This window comes from Catharus ustulatus (genome assembly GCF_009819885.2).
Source record: "Catharus ustulatus isolate bCatUst1 chromosome Z unlocalized genomic scaffold, bCatUst1.pri.v2 scaffold_29_arrow_ctg1, whole genome shotgun sequence".
Classification (NCBI taxonomy): Eukaryota; Metazoa; Chordata; class Aves; order Passeriformes; family Turdidae; genus Catharus; species Catharus ustulatus.
In genome coordinates, this window is record NW_024879446.1 from 5,334,373 (window position 1) to 5,342,929 (window position 8,557).

Below are 8,557 nucleotides of genomic sequence, written 5' to 3' on the forward strand. Positions count from 1 at the left end.
GAAGTGGTGATGGTTTTTACACCAATGAACATTATGTTGATTTATTGTAACTAATTAATAAAAAAGTATAAACTTTGTAGAGTGTGTAAAAGACTGCTAGCTGTTGTAGTAAACGGAATATTAGCCTTCTGAAATGTAGTGCGTCTATTTGTATGTTACATCCACCCCAACAACAACAACGAGCAGTAGAAACTGAAACTAGGAAACAGCATTTCCTTTTTTTCTCCTCACAACATGTGCCTGCAGGGATGGAAAGCCTGCTGTGTCATCACAGTGTTGAGGAACCTGAAGTGCAGATGTTGACACCACTGAGTGCTGGATTGTGACCTCATGTCCCTCATTGCTTATCCTGGGGTTCCAAGGACTTGGAATGACTTTTGTGCTTTCACTGGGGGTGGAGGCTGGTGACAGAGAGCAGTAGACTGTGACATCACAGGGGGACGGATTGTGACATTGTGCCCCTCACTGCTGCCATTCAGACATTGGCAGGGCCACTTTGGCTCCAGCCTCAACTCCCACCAAGCAGGGACTCCAAGGTCGAGAGGATCAAGCCAGCCAAGCTCTGGCACACAGCCTGTTCTTGGCAGATCTCGGTGCCAGTCCCAGAGCCATCACTCCTGAAATGGCCGCAGAGACAGATGGCAACTGCCCCATCTGCCAGGACTCTCAGAAGGATGTGACTTCTGCTCTGCCCTGTCGCCACCGCTTCTGCCTGGGCTGCATCCTGCGGTGGGCACACAGAAATCCCTCGTGCCCGCTCTGCAGGACACCAATAGAGACCATCAGGTTTTCTGACCATGCAGAGGAGTATCTGGAGACAACCAGCGCCGTCCCCGAGCAGCTGCCAGTGGTCACCAACCAGGCTGGGAAAGCTCCCAGCCACCTGGCCGAGAACAGCCCCCATGGCTCCATGGTATCCTGTCCAGCTGCTCCTCAGGGGACACTGTCCCCAGCTGAGCAGGACCCCTCAGGGCTGGAGTTCCTGGGTGGCCTCCTGCCCGAGGTGTGGGCCGGGCTTTTCCGTGGACAGCCGCAGCTGCTGGAGCCCGTGCGGCCCTGGCTGCGCCAGCGGCTGGAGGGGATATTCCAGCACTGGTGGTGGCTGGTTGAGGCCGCAGAGAGCTCCATCCTGCACGACCTGTGCGTCAAGGGGCTGAATGCCGAGGTGTTGGTCCAGGGGCTGCAGCCTGTCCTCGAGCATCACACGGTCCCACTGGTGCATGGCGTCATCAGCATCATTGTGGGCCAGTGCAGTGAGGAGGCTCAGAGGCTGCTGCGCTCTGGTGCCATCAGGGATGAGAACAATGGGGCTGTGGCCAGTGCCACCTCCAGCTCCACCAGCTCCAGCTACTCCAGCTCCAGCCCCAGCCCCAGCTCCAGCCCCAACTCCAGCTCGAGCTCCAGTTCCAGCTCCAGCTCCAGCTCCAGCTCCAGCAGCTCCTGGATGGGGGCTCCTACTCATGTCCCCAAAGTCTGTGATGTGGAGGAGGCAGCTGGCACGTCGGACACTGCTTTCCCTGGGGATCCCAGCCATCCCCCACCTGTGCCTGTCCCCATGGCGTGGGACTGGCCCCAGGAGGAGCCTTGGCAGGAGGTGGTGACAGTGACTGATCCCTCTGCCCAGGGCAGCAGCTTCAGCCCCTCCACCCCTGTCTTGGGCTGGGACCAATTGCCGTGGGGACCCTTGCACCCCATTAAGAGAAGGGTCCCCAGCCCCCAGGACTCTCCCCAGCCTTGCAAGAGGCCAACCCGCTGATGGCTCTAGCAGGGCTCTCACAAATCTTTACTGAAGGAAAAGGAAATAAATTGTTGTTTCCCTCACATAGTCTCTGGGCAGTGATCTCTCCATGCAGGGCAGTAGATGCTAAAGACAGAGTGGGCAGCAGAGGCAGCTGGTCTCAGCCCTCAGCCTGCTTCTGGTGCTGCTCTCTGTCCAACCACTGGCACAGGTGCTCTTGTTTCTCTGTGCTGCATGATGCTGACCAGGGCAACCTGCAGTGAGGAAATTTTCTGGCAGTCGAGCAAGGTCTGTGCTATCTTGAGCCTGAATCAAAATTTTATTTCCATGTCCAAATCAAATACAATATTTTAGCAACAATTCATTGCTATAGATAGTATTATTGAAGGAGAAAAGAATAACTTTTGCTCCAGCCACTATCACATCTTGGAAAAACGTGTCAGAAAACCATGCTCCTCATTTCCTAATAATACAAGTTCTGGAGTTGCCCAGTTTGAGGGAATTTACTGAGATTATATGTCAAGTACATACACTACCCCAGGAAAGTGGGATAAAAATGTTTCGTTGCAAAACGAAATGAATGCAGTAGTGCTGAATGGGAACTATAAATCTAATAGGGAACTGGTTTAACAGCAGAGGGATTTTGGGTTCCAGTTTAGCAATGAGTAAGTTTTGTGTGAAACTACAGCTGTTCTGTGAACTGCACAGGTAGATTGGCCCTGACACCAACTCAACCAGCCTAAGCTGGTTACAAATAAACAACAGTAAACAAGTCCCTGGATGTGTCAATGATAGGTCTGATTCAAATTCAAACAGGGGACCGAAACCAATCCCATTGAACCATGAATGCATACATTTCATTGGCCAGTGAGCAAGGCAGAGCTAAGACATCAACCAGTCACTTATGTAACAGTGGAAATTTGAGGCCCCTGTAAAAGCGGTGGGCATCCATAAACCTCAGCTGTTGTCACATGAACTTCAGTGTGTTTTGTCATGTGCCTGTCTCCAGAATCAGCGAAAGTTTTAGAAACTGTATTGCATTGTAATAAGAGATAAGAACATCACCTTCTCAGGAAGGAGGAAAAATAGTTTTAAAAATGGTATTCTTTTATAGTATTTCAGAATAAAAGACAACAAGACAGGCAGCCAGGCAACAATTTTCATTTTTTAAAAGAAAAATATTTTAAGATAATAGGCAGAGAGAAGCAATAATTTTAACTCTAACTAAAATTCTGCCAGCAGCACAGAAAATGGACACCTTAATTGTCAGGTATTGCCAGTTCACTTCTGTTTGTTACAAAAAAATGGAAACAGAGTTATTTCTCCAACACTATTTTCTTTTCAGAATCAGCTCTACTGTGTTTCTCAATGGGCTAGAAGGTTGTACTCGCTGTTTTTCATGTATAAAAAAACTTCATTTTGCCTGATACGGAGATTGCAGCACTGTCTGTAGTGGGGTTTTTTGGGGGGGATGTCCCTTTCTAAGTTTGGTGTTGGGGTCATTGTCCCAGCCCATAAGAACAGGGCATGAAGTTTGTTGCAAATTCTTGTCAGGATTAAGAAGGACACCAGAGAGGTGTCGGAGAGCTCTTGTGTTTTATTGCACAGCCATCTGACCTCCTGTAACCAGCCAACCCTGTGGACTCAAAAAGTTTTGCTCAACAACCTCCTAAATCTAATGACACACTTCTCAAAAGTGCTGGCTAACGCGCCCTAAGCTTTTACATACATCTGATAAGTACCCAGCTCCCAAAAAATAACTTCTGCAAGCAGCATGATGAAAAAAATATTTTCAGCTGTTTCCACTGCCAAAGGTAACTCACATTGGTCTTTCCAGTTCAACTATGGTTCCACATTAGAAATTCTCCACTGTAAAACTGAAAGCAGGGGAATCTCGCCCAGTGGTAATTTCGAATTTTTTTTTTTCTTTTTTATTTCCAAGTTGGACTATGTCCCAAACCTGGTTTGTGGTGACACACAAGTGGTCTGTTCAGTTAGACCTGTCATGTCCATCCTATGTAAGTTGCAAAACTGGGCAAAGAAAATAATCTTCAAAAAACGATTAATAAAGACTTTGTAAAAAAGTATGATGTGAGGTTGGAGAAAGAGAGCTGTCTTTTGACTCTAGTGGTATCGTACAGGGCTCTTCTGACTGAGTGAGTGTACGATCATCTGGTTTTCTCTGAGGTATCTGTTCATAGTGCAGAATTCATATTGTTCAGCTTTTGCTTCAAACTTGCTACTTCTGAAGCTGCTCATGCCAATCAGAACAATCAATTAGGTATTTCTGGAAAGTGAAAGAGCTGCAATTTTCTGGATGAACATCATCAATGTGAAATCCAGCTACAATCTACATAACTGACATGGGTAGTCCTGGGGTAGGTGCCACATCACCATGCAAGTTATGCCTCAAAACTCTTGAGAAGTTACAATGGAAAAGGTCATTTTACAAAGGATTGCTTTTAGGAATTAATGGAAATTATTGATGAGTTTAGGTTTGGTCTCATTCCCACTTATAACATTTCAATTCATATTCAATCATTGATGTACATAACGTTGTTTCAGCAGCATGTGAAAACTGGTCTATTTCTTCTTTTCACTGAGGATTGTTAATTTTTAGCATTTATTCTTCATCAGAGATTTTTTTCAAAGAGATTTAATAGTGTCTGTGTGTGTTTCTTTTGAAGACCTCCAGCTCCCCTCAAAGTCCTTTGATTTCTGTTTTGCATGAAGGCCAGAGAAGGATTTCAAGAAAGATGTCTGTGAGTAATCAGCTAAAGGAGGTTCTTTATAACCAGCTGCACTCGTTTGGATTTCAGTGTTCCAACTGTTGCTCCCAGCCATCCTACTGTGCATCATAATGTAGAGAATTTGCTAATTTACTCATATATTTGCCTAAAAGCCAAGCCCTGTGGCCTCATCCCCAAAACCTCTTTTATCACAAAGTGACAGGATCTCATTTATTTCTGACTCTTTTAATTCACTTGTTCCATTAGGATTGCCAAAATTATGCTTTGGAAAATTTAGGTAAATCCAATCAAGCACCTGCAGGACGGTGCTAAGAAATTATCCAGTTATCCATCATATCCAGTACTGCCATAATTTGCTGAGAAAGTTGCTGAAAAAATGAATCCCGCATTGAGCAGTGAAGGAAGCACCACACTGGCAGAGTGAAGCATTTCCTTTCAGCTGGCAGTAAACTGGTGGTGTTTAATAACATTGCCTTGAGAGAAGGCTGACCTTCAGCTTGATGGAGTCTGTGGGCCTGTAATTGTTTGTCTAGGATTAATTTCTGGAAATATATGCTGGAGCTTCCAGAAGGAGATGAAGTAGAAAAACATCTGGAGTTTCCAAGTGCAACTGGAATGGGATGCCCTGATTTTTGCACACGTTTAAGGATGAACACCTGTGTTTCATTTACAAGATTTTTACTCTGCACAATGATAGGGGAGTATCTGACTCCTTGTGATCCTTTTTCTTTTTTTCCCACAAGATTTGATGGTAACCCAGTTTAAAACCATTGCCTGAATAAATGAACATTTGTAGCAAGTACAGAATTCTTGCTCTCACCAGTTTATTTTCCTTTTTATTTTTTTCCCCAAAAAAAGCAATTAAAAATTCCTATGAATGATGTTATAGTTGTTAATAATGAAGTGGGAAAATACAGCCTGTGAACTACAACCATAGCTGTCCAATAGTTCTAAAATTTCTACAAAGAATATAAACTTTTAAAGGTTACTCCATTTTCAACAGGGTTGGGTATTACATGCAAAGAAATCAAGCAGTGAATCATCACCAACTGAATGTTTACTGTATTTTATGGCTATTTCCTTATGTTCATGATCTTTCCAGATTCTTTGTGTCAAACTTCGGCTGCAGAGCATACCCTCATGAGTATTGTTACTTATAATTGCTTTCCCAAGCATTAAGTACAAAAGACTGTACAATTTATTAGTTTGAATGTACCCCAATATGGGTGGTAGCAATCCTGAGGCAATGAAAATGTAACTGATGCTGATTGCTTTTATTTATGTAATAACTCATCTGTTTATACAAAGTTGCTACTCTTCTGGCAAGTTTCCAAGCTCAGATCCAAAGAAGGGCTGAAAATTAATATTTTCTGTGCCCAAATAATCATCAAAGGTCCATATTTCTACCTCTGAACTACCAGCTTCTACTGCGTGTTTACAGCTGTCTTTGTGTCAGCAAATCAGTGCTACAGCAAGAACCACCACTTAAAAATTCAGATTATCCACTGACAATATCAAATTACACTTTCCAAGTTCTAGTCAGAGCAGGAGCTGCCTGGAGAAATTCCTTTGGACAGCTGTAACTCTCTGTCCAGAGAGTTCCCACACCTCTGAGTTGAGGACTAAAGTCATTCAGCCACCTAATTTGGAGCTGGTCAATGGTTTCCAACAATATATATTCACTATAGATTCACCATCTCGTCTGTGAAAATAACTAGAAATCAGGTTTCTGGACCACTCAAGGAACTATTATCTAAAGCCCATCAAGTGTGCACACAGGTACATCCCTGCTAGTTGTAGATGATTATAGTGAAATTACTATTTACACCTCACAGCTTCAGTCCCATCTCTCCTGCCTCAAAGGACATTAAATAGAAAGAACCTTATCTTTTGCTGTGAGGGGCAGGTCATTAGTCTCAGATGCTCACAGTGACTGCTTGCTGCTCAACAGATGAAACTGGGAACAAAAAAACAGCTCTGGCTCTGTAAAAATTGTTCAGGCACAAAAGACTGGATTTTCATGATTAAACCAACCTCCAGAAATGCCCCAGTACCATACTACATCATGAAAGGAAAGCAGAGACTGTGGTTTGCACACCCAGAGCTATTTGCTTCCCTCATGATTACAAACTAGCTGAACAAAATTAGGTTTACCCATTTCTCTGTCTGCCTACATTCTGCTGTTCATTTCTCATGCACAATTCTGATACCTGGAAGGATGCCAGGAACAGTTAAAGAAAACTCTGAGGATGGTGGTTGTTTTCTACCAGATTGGGTGTTTCAAAAATTCCACTCTTTAGATGGAAGATGCTACTGTAGAGAGTGTTTGAAAAATGGTATTTCAATCAAGTCAAACCTAACTAATTGCTAGCAATCAAGGGAAAGCCTGGCTGAGAAAAGAATTTATTTCAATCTTTTTTTCAGTTCTGAAATCTTTAGTTCCTTTCTTCTCATCTTCCTTAGTTCTATACAGAATTGGAAAAATCCCACCAAAACCCAACACAGACAAAAAACTACCCTTCCTTTTTCTAGGTTCGCTAGAGATAACCCCCTTCTCCTTTCTGATTTAGCTAATAAATAATTTTACTATAGCAACCGGGCTGTTTTCTAAGAATTGTAGAATCAAAATGGTTTGAGTTGGAAGGAACCTCAAAGCTGGAATCCTTCCTTCCTGTCCTCTTCCAGGGACATTTTCAACTGTCCCAGATTGCTCTAAGCCTTGCCCACCCTGACTTTGAACACTTCCAGGAATGAGGCAGCCACAGCTTCTCTGGGCATCATGAGCCCAAGCCTCACCACCCTCACAGGAAATAATTTCTTTCTATGTCTAATCTAAACCTGTCCTCTTTCAGTTTAAAACCATTGCACCTTGTCCGGCCATTAGCTGCCCATATAAAAAGTCTCTCTCTCTCCCCCTGCGCCCCCCTTTTTTAAGTCTGGGTTTAAACCACTCTCTGCTGTTGCTGTTGGATGAAAGGCTGGCAAATGTCTTTGAACATTGTAATGTGCTTCATGTACCTTGTGTTAAATGAGGGCTCTGGTCTAAATGCTCAAAACAGTATCTGCCCCAGTTAAAGCAAGGATTTTTTAAAAGAATTCTTTCAATCATTACAGTTTTAGCCTTTTTCCAGGTTGCAAGATTTAGGGACAGTTTCTGTTAAGGGATAATGTTCCTCTTGAAAGAAGTAGTGGATTTTTTTTGAGGCAATTACTGCATGCATTTTGCATTGTGAAAATGTTCACATGGAGAAGTAATTCATGGAACTGAGAACTATGTAAGAACTTAAGTTCCTGAACCGGTAAAAAATTATGTGCTCACCAAAACACTGCTCTGCTCTAGGCTTGAGTGAATGATAACTCAGTCTGATAGCTGAATACTTTTGCATCAGATATTCACTGAAATTTTCTTACACTTAAGAAATACAGTTGATTTCCTTGCTATAAATTACATATAGTACATAGATGCTGTCCAGCATAGCTACGGTTATCAGTCATATATTTTAATGATAATCGTAGTTCCACTGGGATGATGTTTTGATCATAATTTCTACAGGCAAAGGTCATCTTCAGACCAGTTATGTGTCATGGGATGTGCAAGAGCTCCTCCAAACTTGACCCCTAAGCACGGCCTAAAAATATATATCAGAATGGGCTTTTGTTAGCTTACTCCTTCTGCATCTGCCTGCTTAGCCCAGGCCTTTGCAGAAGGACCTTCAGTTGTTCTGTACTGACTGATAAACCAAGGCCTTCTTCTGTCAAATTAAGTTCTTTTATTGGACCTGCACTTCCTTCTGAGAGCTGTTAGGGCTCATCCACTTCTTATGCCTTCTGATTTCTGTACTCTGCTGCCTACACCTAAATCTCCCGGGACACCTGGCGCTTTCAAAGTAGCAAAAACTGTAGCAAAAACTAGGATTTACAATGTCCTCTATGAGTTTATCTTCTCTTACAAGGATTTTAAAGCAAAATCCCCTTCCTAATTCTGTGATGATACATGAGGTAACAAAATCCAATTTTTTCCCTAAAAAATGAGGCGTTTTAAGAAACAGAATAAAATACATTTAATCAT